Source organism: Balaenoptera physalus (genome assembly GCF_965194825.1).
Source record: "Balaenoptera physalus genome assembly, chromosome: 20".
NCBI lineage: Eukaryota > Metazoa > Chordata > Mammalia > Artiodactyla > Balaenopteridae > Balaenoptera > Balaenoptera physalus.
In genome coordinates, this window is record NC_138901.1 from 22,668,746 (window position 1) to 22,688,799 (window position 20,054).

The 20,054-nt window shown below is 52.2% G+C and overlaps 1 long non-coding RNA gene across 1 annotated transcript; it reads right to left on the reverse strand.

Annotated features, from left to right (window-relative positions):
• Window positions 1-6,016: 6,016 nt before the first annotated feature.
• LOC309650212 lies at window positions 6,017-18,339 on the reverse strand. The gene is made up of 2 exons (XR_014257452.1): window positions 9,735-18,339; window positions 6,017-6,345 (listed from the first exon to the last, which is right to left on the reverse strand). It is a non-coding gene; the product is annotated as an uncharacterized lncRNA (long non-coding RNA).
• Window positions 18,340-20,054: the final 1,715 nt, after the last annotated feature.

Here is a 20,054-nt window from a genome sequence, read left to right on the forward strand (position 1 = left end):
ACAGCTCTGACATCCATCGCAGGTTGATTACTGTTTCCTTAAGTCAGCCTAGGGTTGGTTCCAACTCCACCTTTGGTTTTGGGGAAGGAATTTTTTTTTTCTGACATCATACCCCTGGGGGAAATGTTATTTCTTTGTATTGCTCATTTTCTAATGCAGGACTGAATACAAAGTGGCTGTTCACTAAATGCTAGATGAATGACTAATGAGGTTCACTTGGAGACCGTCCTAAACGGGGTCCAATTCCTGAGTTTCTGTCCCCAACCCGAACTCTTCAGTTCCTCTGTTTATACGAGGAGAAGGTCTCACCTCTCCCTCTCTCTCCAACTCAGGAGCTGGTCCCATAGCTGGGGGTGGAGAGTGGGGTAGGAGATGCGTAGTAAGGATGAGTTAAAGGGCTCAGACACAGTCAGAGAGCTGTCCCCTCTGTGCCTCCAAGGAGAAATAACAGGGGCCACGAGGAAGCAGGTGATGTGACATGGGCAGGTGATTGATGGGGACAAAGACCTGAGAGGTCTGTCTGCCTTCCTCAGCAGGGGCCCGAGGAGGAGAGCATGTGTGTTTGCTGTGTGTACAAGACTGACCCCAGCCTTGCTGTCTCAGTGACCCTCTTCTCCCCTAACACAGGATGCCACCAAGAACTCAGCCAGCTAGGAGACAGTCTGCCATTATCTGCCTCCCTGTCTAGTGGTTCCCCAGGGCAGGGACCACCCCCCTTTCTCCGAATTGCCCCCCCCAGGGGACCTTCCATGCAATCCCTGTTGACTGCTCTCTGTGGCCTGCCCAGATCCCATTTCTCCACAGCTCTGAAGGGATGGAGCATCTTCTCTGTGTCCTCAAACCCAGCTCTAGTCACAGTGGGATCTAATCAGGGACTCATGTGAGACTAGTGCAACCTTCTCATATTCAAGATAAGGAAACCAAGGCCCAGGTCAGGGCAGTCACCTGTCCGAAGTCCCCAGCTGGTTCATGGCAGAGCTGAGGCCAGGACCCAGTTGGTTCCCTTGGCGGCCTCCAGCCTCTAGTGGGGCTCTGCTCTCTCTGATTTCCCTTTTCTCTTTACCATTCTTTCTTCTCTGCTTCTCTCTGGCCCATGGCCCCAGAGAGGGGCACTTCCCATGGGGGAGGCAAGGCCAGCAGGCAGCCTTTTCTAATCAGTGTGGAACTTACAAACCCCACTTCTGCACACTAAGAAGTGGATGTGTGCATGTGCGCACACACTCGTCCACCTGCAAACACAATCAAATAGTGCCATTTAACACAGCTGCTCGAGCTTGGGCACAGAAACACATGCACACCCAGAGATTCACACACACGCCTCTACTGGAGTCACCTGTGCCCTCCACAGTCCCCCCCCCCCATGCCCATGGACCCTGGCACAAACACAAGTCACAGGACTCCTCGCCTGGCCTCAGCCCTTGATGTCCCTCCAACTGGCCCAACCGGTGGCCCCTGAGCAAGGACAGCTGAACGATGGGTCCTGGCCCCGGATCCAGAGGTGGGAATGAGAAGACAAGTGCAGAGCGGTCATCAATACAGGCACAGCTTTGTCTACCCAGGACTCCTGCCACTGGGTCCCTGAATGTCCCTCCCTGAGTGGATAATGAGAGGGTGAGGACCCCACTTTCCTTCTTCTTCCTGCTGCCTTTGCCACCCCCTCCCCCTTCTTGATAAGAATCTGTTTGAATGAAGCTCCTGCCAGGACACAGCTGGATCTCTTAAAACACAAGGGGAGATGTTTATCTTTCCTCTCAGCCTTGCCCTGTCACCTCCCCCTGGGCACTGCCAGCCAAGGGCACTGCCTGGTGAGACAAATTAGGTACGACGGAGCTGGGCCCCTGGAACCTAGGGCTCAGAGTGTGAGCGCTGTTGGCGGGGGAGGGTGGGCAGCAGAGCGGGAGAGGGAGGACAGGTAAGCCAGGAACTCCTGAGATGTCCCTTCAGAGTTTGTTCACCTCTTCCCATCTCCTCTCCTCCCCACCCCAGCCCAGCCCCGGCTCCAGCCATTCCAATGCCCCCCACCTCTGGAAAAGCCGAGTTGGGATTCGATCCCCAGCCAGTTGCCGGAGTTCCGGAGCAGCTGTCCCAGGCTTGTGGGGGAGGGGGCCAGGAATGCTGGGGCTGAGGCCTGGGCCACCCCAGACAGAGCCGGCTCTGAATTCTGGGAATGTTTGTGCAGCTGGAGCCCATTAGGGGAGGGAGCCGGGCCGCTTATTAATCCCAGCCTTGTTCCCCGGGAGGGGCCAGGGCCCTGCACACGAGTGGAGGGGGCCGGGATTCTGCTCCAGGCGGGGATGGGGGGAGGAGGCCAGCCCCCAGCCCTCAGCCCCCTGCTTGGTTGAGTCTCAGACAGGAGCTTGGAGATCTGGGGCCCTGCACCTCCCTGTGTGTGTGGATGGGGTGTGGGCACATGTAGGGGGCCCTGGGGGCCATGGTGAGGTTTGACAGAAGTGCTCCTACCTGGGGAGCTGAGAAGCACACAGTGGTCCTGGGAGGGGGTGCTGTGTACTCCTCAGGGGTCCTCACCAGCGGGGCAGGAACTCCTGCTGGCTGGCACCCTGGCTAGTGAGAGAGGAGGAGAAGGAGGGGATGAATCCCTGATGTCCCAGGTGCTTGAATGTGTGCACAGAGGGGGCTGAGGCATGAGCGTGGAGGCAGCCATGTGAGTCACATCCTGCCACAACTCCAGGGGGTGCCATTTACTAAGGAGCACCTCTGGAATCGTGCAGTGCGTGACCTGCTCAACCATGCACAGCGCTCCTGTGTGTAGGGAGTCTGGGGGCCTGGTTTTGGTTCCAAGCTAGCACTGCTATAGGATATGGTACCCAAAAAGGCCTGGCGTGGTGTTCCATCTCCACTGACTAGCTGTGGGGCCTTGGATACAGTTTTCATGTCTCTTTATCCACAAGCTGGGACAGGGTCTGTCTTATGCACCTTGTAGGGTTATATATAGATTGTGTTCCTCTGCCTGTCTGTGTATCCATCCATCCATCTATCCATCCATCCCACAGACTTGATGGCTACTATATGTCATACACTCTGCTGGTTACCAAGGCCACGAAAGTGAATAAGGACCCTGACCATTAAGAACTCATCCTTAATAGTATGGGCTGGGGTGGGGTTAGTTATACACACACACGCACACACGCATGCACACACGCACGTGCGCCCACACACACGCGTGTGAATATGGACAGTGCTTTAACTCTGTGCCATAGAGAGTGGAGGAGGAAGCACTACTAGCCAGCCTGTCACGTATACGTTCTTAGGATGACATCTGTGAAGGTGCCCTGTACGCTGCTGTAAGGCCCAGCACAGTGTGGGGAGAGGCTCTGGCAGGACCCTCTGGGGTGGAACTGAGCTCCCCCCGTATTGACTGCTCTCACTCAGGCCCTGCCACATCGCTGGCCTGAGGCTGGGGCTGTTAGATGCGCCGGGTGATAATTCCAGAAAGGTTCCAGAATGAACTCTACTAGAACTTTGGTAGGTTGGGAGCTGTGACAAAAATCCCAGCACCCTCTTTAGGGAGCAGGGAGGAAGGCTCTATGACCGATTCCTTAGAGAGAGGGTTAGCTTTGGTGTCTTTGCTGAACTATAGTTGCAACTCACCAGTCATGGGAGATGGTGGGGAGGGTCTGGGGCAAACGAGAGAGGGAAGGTCACTGAGGGGCAGGGGCCTGGGGAGATTTAGGGAGGGGTCATCTGCCTCAGCCATCCCGAGGCCTTGGCCAAGGGGCGGAAGGAAGACCTCTCCTCTCCCCCTCATTCCCCACCGGACTCCCTCAGTGTACAGGGTCTGCAGCCTAGGTAGGGTGAGCTCCCTTCAAAATGTAGAGAATTTCCCGGGAGGGCTGGTGGGACAGGAGCCGCAGAACACCAGAGCTGGGAATTAGTGTGACAAAAATTTGGAATCTGGGGATGGGCAAGGAGTGGGAGCAGCTGTCTGAGAATTCCCGAGTCCCGAAGCGGTGGCCCCAATGGTTCCAGATGCCACCAGCCATTTTAGGCAGAGATGGTCTGTGAACTGAGTGCTGCTTATCCAAGGGCCTCTCTGCTCTTCGGTCCCAGACCACATGGCTAAGGGACTAACACCAGGCTGTGTGTGTTGAAGAGGATCATGGAGGTGAGAAGGAGGCCCACAGAATTCTGGAGGCTCAGTTTCTGCTTTGAGGAAACCCCATTCTAATAGGGGAGACGGCCCCTGCCCTCAGGGAACTCCTGATGGAAGGGAAACATCGTTTGTCCTCTAGGAACGCCTAGACTGATGGTAGAGACATAGGCTCTGTCCTTGGGAAACCCTCAGTCTGATGGTGGAGGCAGTACACACACACACACACACACACACACACACACACACACACACACACACACACACTCCTAAGCCACAAAAAGTTACAAACATGGAGTCAATACGAAATGACCTAATGAACTTAATATCAGTCGTGGGCAGGCAGGAGTAGTAAAATGAGTGATAGGGGAGAAGAAATACGCAGTTCACTCAAGGAAGACCCTGTATGATGAAATGGACTAGGGTCGGTTGGGGGACGGCGCTTTCCGATGTACAGGTACCCTGACTCTCTCCCCCTTCTGGGGGAGGGCTGTAAAATGTCCAGACTGAACTGGTTGATCCCTGAGATCCCTTCCAGCTCTAACAGCCTAGACTTCCTGACCTCAGCCCTCTCACCCCTGTTTCCTTTCCCTCAGAGCAACCCCACCCCTGCCCTTCCTCTCCGCCTTCCATTTGGTCTCTCCTGAGGCAGGTGGTCCAGCCAGCTGCTTGGCCTGTGTGGAGATGAGATCCCACCCACAGTGTGGGGTGGCGTTCAGTGGGGGTGGGCTGTGACCTGAGGAGCTGACAGCTGGGGCTGGGGCTCAGGCTGGGGGCACTGGGGTGAGGACATGGCCAGTGACAGTTTTTCCCAATCCCCTCAAGAAGGGAGGTTTGCGGGGAAGGAGAGGAGGGTTTGGGAGATGTCATGGGTCCAGGCTGTGGTAGGTCTGGGAGGGTCATCAGGGAAGAACAGGTTGAACTCCGCTTCCCCGGAGCTGGGGGACATTGGGGTTAGAGTTGCGCCAGGCTGGGCGCTTCCTGCAGCTGCTGGGTGTGCTTGTTGTGAGGGAGCTGGGGGTTGTGGGGTGAGGTGTGGATTGGAAAGGACAGCTGGGTCTGCCAGGAAGCCTCGCCTGCCACCCCTCCTGAGACACTTCCCCTCCCCCACCCACACACATGGGCTAGGATGGGGGGGTCCCAGAACAAGAGGCCAGACAGAGGCAGGGGAGAGGCTACGGGGGGGCTGGGCCCGAGGGAGCCACGTTATTTCCATCTCTGTGCCTTTCCCTCAGAAAGGCTTCCATGAACAGTATCCAGCAAGAGGGGATGGCTGGATGGCTGACCGGATGGACGAATGAGGATTCAACTCCTATTTTCACAGATTCAGCCTAGAGCACTTCCCACCCCTCTATACTGCTGGTTCTTAAACTTCAGCAGTGCCTAAGTGTCACCTGGTGGGGTTGTTAAAACATAATGCCGCAGAGGCCACCTCGCTTCACGATTTTGATTCAGTAGGTCAAGGGTGGGGCTGAGAATTTGAATTCCCAGCAGCTTTCCAGGCGAAGCTGATGCTCCTGGTCCACAGGCCCTGCTTTGAGCAGCGCTCTACTCCTCCTTTCTCCCCTCCCTGCTCAGCTGTCCCATCCCTCTCCCAGCCCCGCCCGCCGCCAGCACAAGCCACTCCAGCTGTTAGGGGCTAAGCACATGGCTGGGGTGGCAGAGGGCCAGGGTCAGACGCTGCGGGAGGAGAGTGTGTGGAGCTCAGCTCAGCTTGGCTTTTTCTGTCTGACCCAGACGCTGGCAACACACTGAGGTGATTCTCTACCCCTTCCATTCCTCTCTTCCCCGGCACAGTGACCTTCAACCTGTGGGTGCCCTGGGAATTCATAAGTGGGCCTAACAGAATCTGTAGATTGCAGATTTCCCACTGTCTCCCAGATCTGTGTACTATTTTTTTAAAAATAAATTTATTTATTTATTTATGGCTGCGTTGGGTCTTCGTTGCTGCACGCGGGCTTCTCATTGCGGTGGCTTCTCTTGCTGCAGAGCACAGGCTCTAGGCGTGCGGGCTTCAGTAGTTGTGGCACTCGGGCTCAGTAGTTGTGGCTTGTGGGCTCTAGAGCACAGGCTCAGTAGTTGTGGCGCACGGGCATAGCTGCTCCGTGGCATGTGGGATCTTCCCGGGCCGGGGCTCGAACCCGTGTCCCCTGCATTGGCAGGCAGATTCTTAACCACTGTGCCACCAGGAAAGTCCCCAGATCTGTGTATTATTGTTCTTCAAATATGTGTGGATGCTGTTGTGGTGAAAAAACATAAAATCATTTAAAAGTCTTAATGAATGTATGCTTTCTTAAAAAATTATAAAATATATCATACTTACAAAGCATATTGGCATTTTGTCTAGACAAATGATCCTTAACACAGCCTAGGAGAGCATGCACAGCTTGCTGCAGCCCCGTCTAAGTTCCCTCTCTCTCCTCACCACACAAGCCTTTCTTCAATTACACAAATGGACCTCACTCCCTCTGGCCTCAGGGCCTTTCCACATGCTGTTCCCTCTGCCTACAACAATCCAATAATCTGTCTCACTGCACACCCACTCCCTCCACTCCTTGGCCTGGTTAACTCTTACTTTTCCCTCCAACCTAGACTAATCACTTCCTTAGTGAATCTTTCCCATCCCCTGACCATGTTAATTCCCCCATTAGAGGCTCTCACAATGCTTATATGTACTATGTATTCCTCTCTCTGAAGCCCTCAACGTTTTTTGTTTGTTTGTTTATTTTTTTCAGCTGCGCCACACAGCTTATGGAATCTTAGTTCCCCTACCAAGGGTTGAACCCCGGGCCCTTGGCAGTGAAAGCGCAGTGTCCTAACCACTGGACCGTCAGGGAACTCCCTCAACATTGTTTTAATTTTATATTATGTATGTGGCTTTGATTAATTTCTGACTCCCCTATCGGTCTGAAATTTCCATGAGGCAGAGCCCATTTGTTGTAGTTCTAGAGCCAACCATAGTGCCTGGCACAAACCAGGTGTTTAATAAACATCTGATAAATGATGTAGTCAATTATCAACAGATAAAAATCCCCTCCATTGCTAGAGGCACCAGTCAGGGGCTTCTTAATAACAACTGGTACACCTGTACTGCTGCTTATCGAGATTTTCTGACCACCTGTTCTCATAGGTGGACCATGGCTTTGGCTTCTGCAGTGGAGGTGAGAGAGAAGCAGAGGTGACTGGCAGGCAGCCAGAGTAGTAGGAGTGGGGAGGAAGAGAGGAAGTTGGAGGGAGAAGGGCAGAGAAGGGAGAGAAGAGTGATGGAAAGGAGAAAAAAAGATCTGAAGAGAAGCAAGAGGACAAAGCCCTCTTAGGACAAAGTGAAAGGAAGAGAATTTCCAGAGATCAGGATGGGGTCATCGGGTGGGGTCAAAGGGGTGTCATTTGACTGCCTTGCTCCGTGACCTCCTCCACCATGCTCAGTCACCTTCTCTCTTTCCCCATGCCCCGCTCCCTCCCCCTTTGCCCCAGGAGCTGGGCTAGTTTATTTTCCTTGGGAAGGCTTCCTGAAAGGGGAGCCTGGTTTTCCTGACACATGAAAAGTGTCTCAGACTGCCATCTGACCCTTCCTGCAGAGCCCCAGCTCCAGGGAGTTTGTCTGACATGCAGTCACACACGTGGACACATGCACATATCCTGGCACATGGCACCCACATACACCCAGGGAGCCCAGGGTAAGTCTGGAGGTTGTGTGACCACAAATGTGTATGCACACAGGCACCCCCTCGCATATAAGATGCAATGCACATGAACCCAAATCATATCCCCCGCATGGGTGCCTGGTACCTGTGTTTGCATGCTCAGCACATCTTCTCGCTTGTTCACACCTAAAACGTTATTCCAGACACGCTGAGTGTGCCCATTTCCACTCTTTGCTGTACTACTGGGGCAGGAAGGGTCAGAGTGATGGACACGTGGTGTGGCTGGTGGTGGGAGTGGCTGGTGTGGCCCAGGGCCAGCTGCAGCTTCTCCCTTAATCAGAGGAGGAGCTGGCCCAGGAGACCACCCACGGCGCTGCAGTGGGTCCTCTGCCTGCCTGTGGGTGGGAAGTGGGATGTCTGTGTCCTCAGGGCTCCCTGACTTCAGGCTCTTTTAGAGTCCTCACGCCATCTGTACTTCCACAGAGGGTCCCTGGGAATTGGAAGGGAGTTCTCTCCGACACACACACACACACACACACACACACACACACACACACACACGCACACACACTGGCTTGCTGACTCCGCCTAACCTCATTGTCCCCACTAGCCCACTCCACTGGGCCAAGGGCTCCAGCCCTCTTGAGAAGAGCCTTGTCGGGAAGTGGAAAGCTCAGGGATTGCTCTGCCCCCTACCAGTTATGGGACTGTTCAAAAATAATAATCTCAGCATCTACTACATACCTCTTCCCACATATTTCATGCACCGTATCTTACTTAATACTTCCAACAAGCCTGTGAAGAGCCTTATACTCTTCCTCTAGGGATGGGGAAACTGAGTCTTTGGGGGATAAAAATCTTGCCCCATTCATAGAGCTCATGAAGCCGAGAGCTGGGATTTGGTCCCAGGTCTGTCTGCTGCCTAAGTCCATGGTCTTGAACCCTGTGCCATACTACGTCCAACTTTGCTCGCCTCACCTTGTCTTCGGCTGTAAAAATACCTATTTCAAAAGCTTTCCAGGAAGGAATTGAGATGACTTTTGTAAAATGGCCTAGCGCAATGCCTGGCACATAGGGTGCATTTGAAGACTTTCAGTTTTCTTTCTCCTTTGGGTTCCTGTATGGAGAAAATGCTCCCCTGACCTGTGGGAGGGGGCTTTGGCAGCAAGGAGTGAGGTGGGCAGGGTAAGCAAAGAGGCAAATTAGAAGCAAAGCCCTCCCACCCACCCTCTGACCTCCAGAACCAGGCCCTTGTGGGAAGCCAAAGAAACCAGTGGTCATCATTCCGTGCCTGCCCACCCGCCATAGAAGGGACGTGGCTGGAGAGGACAGGGAACTTCCCAACCCACAGCTTGTCCACCTTCTCTCTGACACCCCCAGGGAAAAAGAGGCACTCCCAGACTCCCAGACAGAAGGATGAAGGGGAGGGACTGCGGGGGAGGGGAGGAGGGGCCACCACACACTGAAGCCTTTGTGGGATTCCCAAGCATAGAGGTGGAAACACTTCATATATCAAGTGTGTTTGTCCCTCCCTGGGGAAGGTGGAGGCAAGAGGGAGGGAGGAGGGGGTGGAGGCCAGGCGATCGGGCTGGGGCTTAGGGCCTGAAATAGGAAACACCAGTGTGTAACCCGAGTCGGGGGAGAGGGGTCCGCCCAGAACATTTCTTGAGGAAAGGACCTGTTCTTGGCTCCTGGGATCCCCATTCGAGGCTTTCACTCCCTTTCTCCAGGCCTCTAATCACTGTGCAGAAACACACACACCCGTCACTCCTTCCAGATCCTGTGCTCTCCCCGCCAGGCTCCGTAGCTCCCTTCCCTGCATCTCACTCTGGCTAACTCCCTGGCCTGCCCCTTGGTCCTCCCAGAACTAGCTCTTTCCTCCCCTCCCCGTCCGCCACCCTAAGCCTGGGTCCCCTCCCTCTTCCTCCATCTTCCAAACCCAGCTCTGATTGAGCCTCTGAGACCCCTGGCCTCGATCTCACCTGGATCTCCTCCTGGACCTCACACTCTCTTCAACCACAGCCTCGCCTCCTTCTGCCCCTAACCGGTCCAGGATCCTCGCTCAGTCTCCTCTCTAAGTCTTGACACATGCCCTGCCTCTGTCCTCTGACTCATGGCCTTGACCCAGGCGACAACCACGTGCTGATAACAGGGGTGCCGGGGCTGCACTCTGAGTCACTGTCCCAGGAACCTTGTAATGGATATGACTGTGATTGATTTTGGAAGTTAGTGCTATCCATTTGCTTACTCAATAAGTATTTATTGAGCACCTACTATACGCCAGATCCTCTGCTAGATGCTGGATGCCTTGTGGAGCTCACAGTTAGTATGCATCACCCTTAGGCTCTAAAAAAGAGGGTCCTCTGTTCTGGAAGCCTCCCGTTGCTCTCTACCTCACAGAACAAAGAGTCCATGGGATGCGTCTACCCAGAGCCTACAGGGCCCCCTCTACGCTCCCTTCTAGATCATGCTCTGGGTTCCTGGCCAAGCCCTGTGTGGAACTATATTGAAGTCTGAATCAAAAAAAAAAAAAAAAAGTCAGTAATACCGATCCCATCTTTATTAAAAATTTTGATATTTTGTTTATTATGGGTCTTTTACATTAATTTTGATTTTTAAAATATCGCATTAAAGTATTATTTATCGTTATTACTGAGTTTCTTGGCATCCCTTAAATTTTGTACCTGAGCTGAGGGCCTCACTGATCCCCTGAATTTCCTATCTAAGTGACCCCAGACTGTTTCCAAGGCCTGCAGAGCTCCTTCCCCATCCATCCTTCCCACCAAGGGCAGACCAAATACAAGTGTGGATACCCTCAGGGTTGATGGTGGTCAAGGGTGGGCTGGCTATGGGGGTGGGTGGGGCTTGCACACGTGGGCTGGGGAGGTGTCCTCACCTGAGCAGAGCAGAAAGGAACTGCTGGTGGGAAGAGAAAGTAGGTAGGTGGGGCAGCGCCACCACATTCCAGCACTAAACTCCAAAGTGATTTTGAAAGTAGATTTGTCAAGGTAAGAGATAGGTCTTATTTAACATTTGATTTATAACTTGTATTTTTAAAAAATTTTTATTTTATATTGGATTAGAGTTGATTAACAATGTTGTATTAGTTTCAGGTGTACAGCAAAGTGATTCAGTTATACATATACATATATCTATTCTTTTTCAAATTCTTTTCCCATTTAGGTTATTACAGAATATTGAGCAGAGTTCCCTGTGCTATGCAGTAGGTCCTTGTTATAACTTTTATTTTATTTTCTTTTTATTTATTTATTTATTTTTTGGCTGCGTTGGGTCTTCGTTGCTGCGCATGGGCTTTCTCTCTAGTTGCGGCGAGTAGGGGCTACTCTTCGTTGCGGTGCGCTGGCTTCTCATTGCAGTGGCTTCTCTTGTTGCGGAGAACGGGCTCTAGACGCACAACTACTGAGCCCGCGTGCTGTGCAGTAGTTAAAGCATGCAGGCTCAGTAGTTGCCGCACGCGGGCCCTAGAGTGTGCCGGCTTTAATAGTTTTGGCACGTGGACTCAGTAGTTGTGGCACACGGGCTTAGTTGCTCCGTGGCATGTGGGATCTTCCCAGACCAGGGATCAAACCCGGGTCCCCCGCCTTGGCAGGAGGATTCTTAACCACTGTGCCATCAGGGAAGTCTCATAACTTTTAAATATTTAGAAATGTTGTTTGCAGCTTTTTATTGGTACTCTTGCCCCAAGATCTGCAGATGTTAAGGGCAGGCCTGCTTACAGGGATGGTGAGTGGGCAGACAGAAGATATCAGGATGGAGTAGACAAGTCTGATCGCCTCACTGCCACTGAATTCCCACCTGTGTACCTTTGCTCCTGTCCTTCCCACCACAGCTCTTACCCACCCATTAAATCCCTCTCCTCCCTCTGCAAAGTCTTCAGCCATCCCTGCTGTCCTTGGTGGCTTCTCCCTCCTCCAGACTGTGACATTTACTGCCAGTACCACAGCCTGAGCCCTCCTTGCATGTAGTGCCTGGCATCAGCCCTCCAAAAGCTATTTTGTGCTGTCACCTAACTTTTAGTGTGTGTGTGTGTGTGTGTGTGTGTGTGTGTGTGTGGTGTCCGGGGTTATCAGTGTTTTAATGGCGTTGACGCTATATTATTTTATTCTTTAAGTTCCCTACAGTGTTAGACTTTGGAAAGAATGGGTTTGAAATTAACCAGAGACCTAGGGTTGATGCTGGCCCTACCCCTTATTAGCTCTATGACCTTGAGCAAGTTAACCTCCCTGAGTCTCAGATTTCTCCATATAAAACAGGATAATAAGGCTTGCTTGGCAGGGTGTTATGAACACAAGAGGTAATCTATATAAAGAGCCTGACAAAGTAGGCAGTCAATAAAATGTTAACCATAATGATTATATTATTACACGTAATATATTACTATATAGTTTATATTTATTATGTGCCTGCTATTATACTGTTCATAGGACAATTATAATTGTGTACTATTAAAGGCATTACATAAACTAGATGATTGAATGGGACGATCGGCAGGCCCAAGAAACCTAAGGGAACAGAAATAGGGCCCTTTTGACTTGAGGCTTTCCTGACTGGGAGAGACTGAGGACATCTCCGGAACTGGGCAGCTTTGGTAAGGGGATCCTTGGAACCCATGGTTCCTCTCTGGGCATCAGGCACAGGAGTGAGCAATACAGGGCTCAGAATTAATCCTTCCACGTGGCTAAGGCCTCCTGACCCCGGGGCACTTCATTCAGCTACACCAGCCACACCCTTGGCACAATCTTGTCCCTGCCCTGTTAGCAGAGGCAGCTGTGTACCAGGCACCACCTCCATCTGCTGCGGAGTTGGCCAGTCTTCCCAAGTGAGTCCCCTGCCCCAATGCACCCCAGAGTGCCTGCCTAGGAGAAACCATGGGAACCGAGGGCTGGGGGAGCAGGAGACATTGGATCCCAGCTCCCAGGACCACCCACCCTGACCTCCTCCCCTATGATTATTAAAAACATATTTCCAAAGGATTAGCAACTATGCCAGGGATGTTGATCGCTAACCCTCAGTCCAACCAACCGTTTTAATCACTAGCTGCAGCCACATTAACATTACTAACTAATGAGAGTCTGCAAGGCGGGGTGGGCATAGAGTGGGGTGGGGAGGGAGGCACCTGCTATACGATGGAGCCAAGGGGCCACCCTGGGAGAGAGTGGCTCAAAACTGCATCCCCCCCAATCAGAAGACCAGCTCCTTAGAGCACTGAAGACACTGGTTTAGGGATGGGGAGCCTGTGTCTAGGCACTCTGAATTACCAAATCTTGGGGGAACCATCAGTTAGGCTCCCTGTGGGACAGTCCACAAAGCAAGGAGGTCACCTGTGCTCAGCCAAGTTCTTAGACTGGAGCCCCTGTAAAGACCTAGTTCTTGGCTCACAAGTGTGTGCAAAATGCAGGAGATTCAGACTCAGAGACTTTGCCATTGTCCCATGGCAGGGATGATGGCTAAGTCCACTCCTAGTCTTACCTCCACCCGTCCCAGCTGGGATCCCATTTTTAGCATGTGATTGAGATGGTAAAGAATTTGTCCAATGGGGGTGGGGGCACTAAAGATGGCCATTGGTGCACTCAAGTTATTTCCCTTTGAGAGGGCAGATGGGAAGTTAAGAAGGCAGGAAAGGCATAGCCCGGGATGATGATAGGAGAAAAAAACAGAGGTAGATGAGGCGGTGGAGGGAGAGTAGATAGGTTAAGGAGGGTCTGGAGACCCTTCTGGCTCTTAGGAATACCCTAGGAAGAAGGTAGTTGACCCAGAGAGGACTTTGTCCTTGTAGCTTATGGTTGGAATTTTTTTTTTAATAGTGATAGTTTCTTTTAATTATATTTTTGGCTATGAAAACATATTACTTCTCTCTCTCTTTTTTTTTTCCGCACTGCACGGCTTCAGAGATGTGGGATATTAGTTCCCCAACCAGGGATTGAACCTGGGCCCTTGGCAGTGAGAGCGCGGAGCCCAAACCACTGGGCTGCCAGGGAATTCCCCTGGTTGGAAACTTTTCTGTTCAACAACTGGTTACCAAAGACCTGGCCCTGTTACTGTCCTCTTCTCTCTCTCTCCCTCTCTGTCTCTCTCTCACCTTTTGTTCATGCTCTGGCGAATGGCTAAGGCCTGGAGTTGGCTTCCTCTTCATTCAGTGCAGATTTTTTCCCAGGGCTAGTCCTAGGAGCTTACCTCCACCCAGGCCACCAGCCCTGCATCCTTTGCTATCAGCTTCCCTGAAAGCAGCGCCTCTGGGCTTCCCTGGTGGCACAGTGGTTAAGAATCCGCCTGCCAGTGCAGGGGACATGGGTTGCAACCCTGGTCGGGGAAGATTCCACATGCCGCGGAGCAACTATGTCCGTGCGCCACAACTACTGAGCCTGTGCTCTAGAGCCCACAAGCCACAACTACTGAGCCGCGCGCCTAGAGCCCGTGCTCTGCAGCAAGAGAAGCCACTGCCATGAGAAGCCTACGCGCCGCAAAGAAGAGTAGCCCCCTCTCGCAGCAACTAGAGAAAGCCCGCGCACAGCAACGAACACACAACACAGCCAAAAATAAAATAAATTAATAAAAAAAAAAAAAGAAGAAGAAGCAGCACCTCCATGCCTCCATCCGCTGTCTGGTCGGAGCATCCCTCCTCTCCGTGTGCACACACCATGCCAGGTGCTGGAGGACGGGCCATAGGAGGGAGCGGTCCTGCTCGAACCTACCTGCAGGAACTCAGAAGTAACAAAGGTGCAGATTCCAGAGCCTAACGGAGCCAAGCGTTTGTCAAATAGCTGAGTACACATTCGGCCAATCAGATTAAAAGAAAAGCCCTAGAGACTTAAAGAAGAAGAGGAGGTGTCGAAGGAGGTGGGGTCCAGGCCCAGGTGCGGAGGGGCTGAGATGGTGAGGTGTAGGGTGGAGCGCTGTTTGCTTGGAGTGAGCCCGTGGATTCTGAGGTGAGGGTTGGTATGGGGGTTGTGCGGAGGTGGTGTAGACTTGACCCCTGGAAGCCCAGACTGAAATGTCTGGCATAGATTTGAGCGGAATGGAGGCTCCTGTGCGGGGGCCCTGGGCAGGTGAGAAGGCAGCTACCCTTTGTGCTCTCCCCAGGCAGAGGCAGGCGTGGGGGAGACAGTGTCCTGGGGACAGGTGCCCTGGACACTCTCTGGTAGCCCTCCACCCAGGCCAACCCGATGTCTCTGAAATCAAGGGCCCCAGCAGCCCCTCCTGTCCCACCCCGCACAGCCAGCAACAGCAGAACCATCTCTGAAATAAACACCATATAAGAACAACAACCCCCAGAAACTCCAAAGGGGCTTTGATGTTGGGGCCAAAGGTTTTGACTAAACAAACTGGAAGCGATTTAGGCCAGAGAATGCTGGCGGCGGCTCTGAAGCGGCTGCACTAGAGAATTGAGTCAGGTCGCCAGGAGCTAGTAGGGGACTCTAGCCTCCCCACCCCCAATCAGCCACCCTGGGACCTCGGAGACCAGTCCAGAGAGGCGAGGGTGTGTGCATTTCCCCTGCTTCCCTCCTTCCTCCTTCCAGAGGGGCTGGACCATCTAAGGACAACATATCCACCCAGCGAATGCTGGGCTGTGAAGCGGACCAGTTGGAAGTCTTCCCCTCCTCCCCCTCCAGCCCCAGCGCACACAGCCACTGCCCTCCACTTCCCCCACGTCTTCTCTTCCCCAGCCAGTCCTTATCTCAAATGTCCTTATAAGGAACAACTAATTCTAGGAGCAAATCTTGCCCCAGTCCAAAAAATCCCTGACTCTGTAACAGCCACGTTGCTCTGGCGCTGAGCGGGATCAGTCCCAAATAGAGAGTGAGGAGTTCAGTCCTTGGAACGTCACTGACTCCCTCCCTAGAGGGTGGCCTCCAGGAGGGCAGAAGCTGCATCTGGTTCATCTGTGTCCCCCCCATGATACTTAGCATCATGCCTAAGGAAGACAGGTGTTCAGTACCTGTTTGTTGAATGAACAAATGGATTATCACTTGGGGGGAATCACGGAAGGTTAAAGTCCTGGTTCTGGGAATTCCTTGGGGGTCCAGTGGTTAGGACTCTGAGCCTCCATTGCCGGGGTCAGGTTCGATCCCTGGTTGGGGAACTAAGATCCCACAAGCTGCGCTGCGCGTTTGGAAAAAAAAAAAAAGAAAAAAGTCCTGGTTCTATCATAAGCCTCAGTTTCCTCTGCCAAGAGGTATTACCCAGCTCATAAGTGGTTTTATGAAATCATACATGCATACACAGACATACATATACATACATCTATATGTATACACACTGTTGATACAAAAAGTATGTCAAGTGTGCAGCCCAGGGTCCAACATGCAGCAGGTACACAATGACTGTGTGTAAGCGTTATGATTTAGGCTACTTCCCAACTGGTCCGTATCTCATCTGTAGCCAAAAGAACCTACACTGGTGAATGTGCACAGAAGGGCTTAGAAGAAAGTGGTTGATAATCCTTCCAGGGTGGCGATTAGGGAAGGAAGGCACTAGCAGCTCCCTCCCCTGCCCAACCATGGAAGTGTGGAGAAAGCTGAACCTCTCTAGAAGTGCACGGTGCCTTTCTCTATTAGAGAGGTTGGGGGAGGGGCTGGGGTTTTATCTGTACCCCTTAAAAGAGACCCTCTGCTCTCCCTTCTGACTCTACTCTGGCTGTTTCTATCCCTCATACCCTCTCCCTGAAGGCCATCTGCCTTCCTGCCTTTTACTTTTTTATCTTAATTATTGTTTTACATTTAATCACCAAGTCTTGAGTAATAGGATCCTAAAGAGCTAGAGAGATCTCCCCAGGCTGAACTGACTCTCACAAAGGAACAAAACAAAACAAGGGAGCCACTCACAGAGAGCCAGACACGTGCTTACACACTTTCTTCCACACACACACACACACACACACACACGCACAGAGTCCTATACATGAACAAAGAAGTACAAGGAACATGGGCGTGCCACACAAACACTCAGGCACATGCACTTAGACGCATACACATGCTGTCTCAAACACAGATGTCTACACACACACATACATTCACTACTAACAAAGAAACTCCAACAAAGCAGCGCACGCGCACGCGCACACACACACGGACTTACAGGAGGCCGGATGACTGTACTTCAAACTTCACCTCCCCAACCCAAGCCCAAAAATCTGTCTCCAATTATCTGGCCCGTGTTGGGAGCAGCAGGAAATCCAGAGCTGCCTCTGTCTTCTGGGGCAGATGCCGGGATTTCAGCCATTTCTCCATCTTTGGAAAACAAAAGCCTCTGGTCTTGCCTCCTTCTCCCTGCTTCCAAGGCAGCTGGGGCTAGGAGGGTGTGGGGTGGAGGGGAGTGTAAAACCGAGCCTAAGAACCTCTTGGGAAAGAACAGCCTGGGAAAGCGGCCAGGGGTCTCTGAGCCCTGAATATGAGCCATTCCAGCTTCCTCCTAAACACTGAACAGGGCAGTTGGTTGGGTCAAGGATAGGGGCCTACAGTGGGGACCTCGGAATCAGCAATGACCCTTGGCACCAGCCTCGTGGGGTGACAAGGCACAATAATGCCACAGCCACCAGACTTCCAATCAGAAGACCTGGGCTCGTGTCCCAAATCTGCAGTGAGGCAGCTGACAGTGACTTCACTTCTCAGAACCTCACTTAGAAAATGGGGGTAAGAACACGCCTTACGGGGTGGTTGTGAGCAGGCAGTGAGCTGGTCCAAGTGCTTGTGTAGCTCTTGGCTATGAGATGGTGTCCCAACATGTGTTAAGTGGCCGATCTCCTCCCCAAATAGGAAGCTCTTCTTTGTCTCCCCCAGATACACTTGGCTATTCCCATAGAAGAGAAAATACTGTTTCAAGAAACCTGAATCGGCTTCTTCCTCCCTCTCCCCTTATTAGGTGGAGCAAGTCTTCCCATCTTGCAGCTTTCCTAGTTGAGCGCACAGCCCATCTCCCACCACGTCCACTCCCAGCTTTCCTCACATGATCTGAAGACAACGGAAGTGGCTTGGGGCAGGGGAAAGACCACTGGATTTGGGGATCTTGTTCTTAAAGACACCTAACCCAGGGACAGCTTCCCCAGTGCAGCCCAGAGTTAATTTCCCTGGATAATGGACACTCCACCTGGCTTTGCTTAGGGAGGGTTAGAAATTGTGATTGCATACATGTGATGGTTCCCACGAGGGCTTTAAGGAAGGAACTTTTGAAGGACTCTTGCCACCATCCCAACCACTCTCTGGAGCGTCAGTGCTTTGTAGGCTTTGCAGCTGGGAACATACTGCTCTGAGAAATAGTATTTTACTGTTTTCATCGAAGTTCCTCCACCAGACAGGGACTTCTGGGTCACCCTTTCAACACTCCAGTCTGCTCCTGGCCCAAGCACGCAGGGAGAGTGGACTTGTGATGCGCTAGAATTGCAGAGGGAAATGATTCAGCAGCCCGTCCCCAGGCCCCTGAGGTGGGACCATCTTTTTGGAGATCCAGACTTCAATGGATGCTCAAAACAGAGGGAATCCTAAACCAGTAGAGTAAGATAGACACAGAAGGCATTCCCCCCCATTATTATCTTTATGTCCATTAAATGCAACTGCAAACACATTATAATTATGATTTATTGTTTTCCACTTTTTTTTTTTAATATTTATTTATTTAATTGGTTGTGCTGGGTCTTAGTTGTGGCAGGCAGGCTCCTTAGTTGCTGCTCACCAGCTCCTTAGTTGCTGCTCACCAGCTCCTTAGTTGCAGCACGTGAACTCTTAGTTGTAGTATGCATGTGGGATCTAGTTCCCCGACCAAGGATCAAACCCTGGCCCCCTGCACTGGGAGCGTGGAGTCTTATCCACTGCACCACCAGGGAAGTCCCTGTTTTCCACTTTTTTTATTGGGGTATAGTTGTTTTCCCCCTCTCTTCTTTCTATTGTGAAAGATCTGATGGGCTGATGTAGTGGATGGAAACAGTAGGATGATGGGGAGGAGGAGAGAGAAGAAGAAAGGCATGTGAGTGCACAGGTCAAGCAATAATCTTGAACATGGGGAAGAAAATAATGAGAGAGTGACTTGTGAGGGCGCGGGAGGCGGTCTGCTTGATTCTCACTAACTCCAGAGCTGGAGTTTGGGTCCCCACAGCCAGTCAGCAGAGCCCAAATCTTTTGGGGAGGAAGGTCAGGAGCTCAGATAGGTCCCCCTCCTCTACTGAAAAGCACAAAGAGGACACCTTTCCTTGCCCCTTTCAGGCTCCCAACACATGACCTTTGAACATGTGGGGTCAAGGGGCGTGGAATAGTCCAGCTCAGGAATGAAGAGATCCCAACTCTGCCTGCCCAACCTGGCCCTCAAAGGCTGACTCAGGGGGTCCACCCACAGTCCGAGCAGCCCTCCTTTGAAGGCCAGGCTGAGAGGTTCAGCTTTCCAGACTGCACCGCGGCCGGCAGCAGCGGCGGTGGGAGTGAGTCACGGTCTAACAATGTGATCTGTCAAGTGCTGCAGCTCTCTGGGCTGCTCGTACCCACAGCCTCCCACCGCCTGGATCCTCACTGGGCGTTTCTCAGTCTCACAAAACTCCGAGATCATGCCCTGGCTTTTCTGTGCCCTCCGCACCATCCCCAGGTCCACTTATTACTTTCGGGAGAGCCCCTCTAACATGGACACCCAGCCAAAGAGATGGGTCAGAGGTGGAAAATCCTGGAAATATGGGGCAACTTTTCCGAATTTGAGTCCAGACTCTTATGACTGGTTCCTTCAGAAGTTTTTTTTTTTTTTTTTTTTTTTAAATTTAATTTTTGGCTGTGTTGGGTCTTCGTTTCTGTGCGAGGGCTTTCTCTAGTTGTGGCGAGTGGGGGCCACTCTTCATCGAGGTGCGCGGGCCTCTCACTGTCGCGGCCTCTCCTGTTGCGGAGCACAGGCTCCAGACGCGCAGGCTCAGTAGTTGTGGCTCACGGGCCTAGTTGCTCCGCGGCATGTGGGATCTTCCCAGACCAGGGCTCGAACCCGTGTCCCCTGCATTGGCAGGCAGATTCTCAACCACTGCGCCACCAGGGAAGCCCCCCTTCAGAAGTATTAGGGTCAGGGGAGAGCAAAGGAAAAGGAAGCGAGTTGGTCTGGGTGGCAAAGATGTCCTGATTAGTCTGCTGCTCATTACAAGAGGTTAAGAGGGTCTGTATACGAAAGCCCACTGAATGGTACACTTGAAAAGGGTGAACTTATGGTATGTATATTACATATGTCAATAGAGCTGGTTTTGCTGTTGTTGTTGTTTTAAATGAGTGTCTAAGTGGGAGGCAGGTGGGTCTGTCCCCAGAGGGGGGTAATGCTGGTTGCGCAGG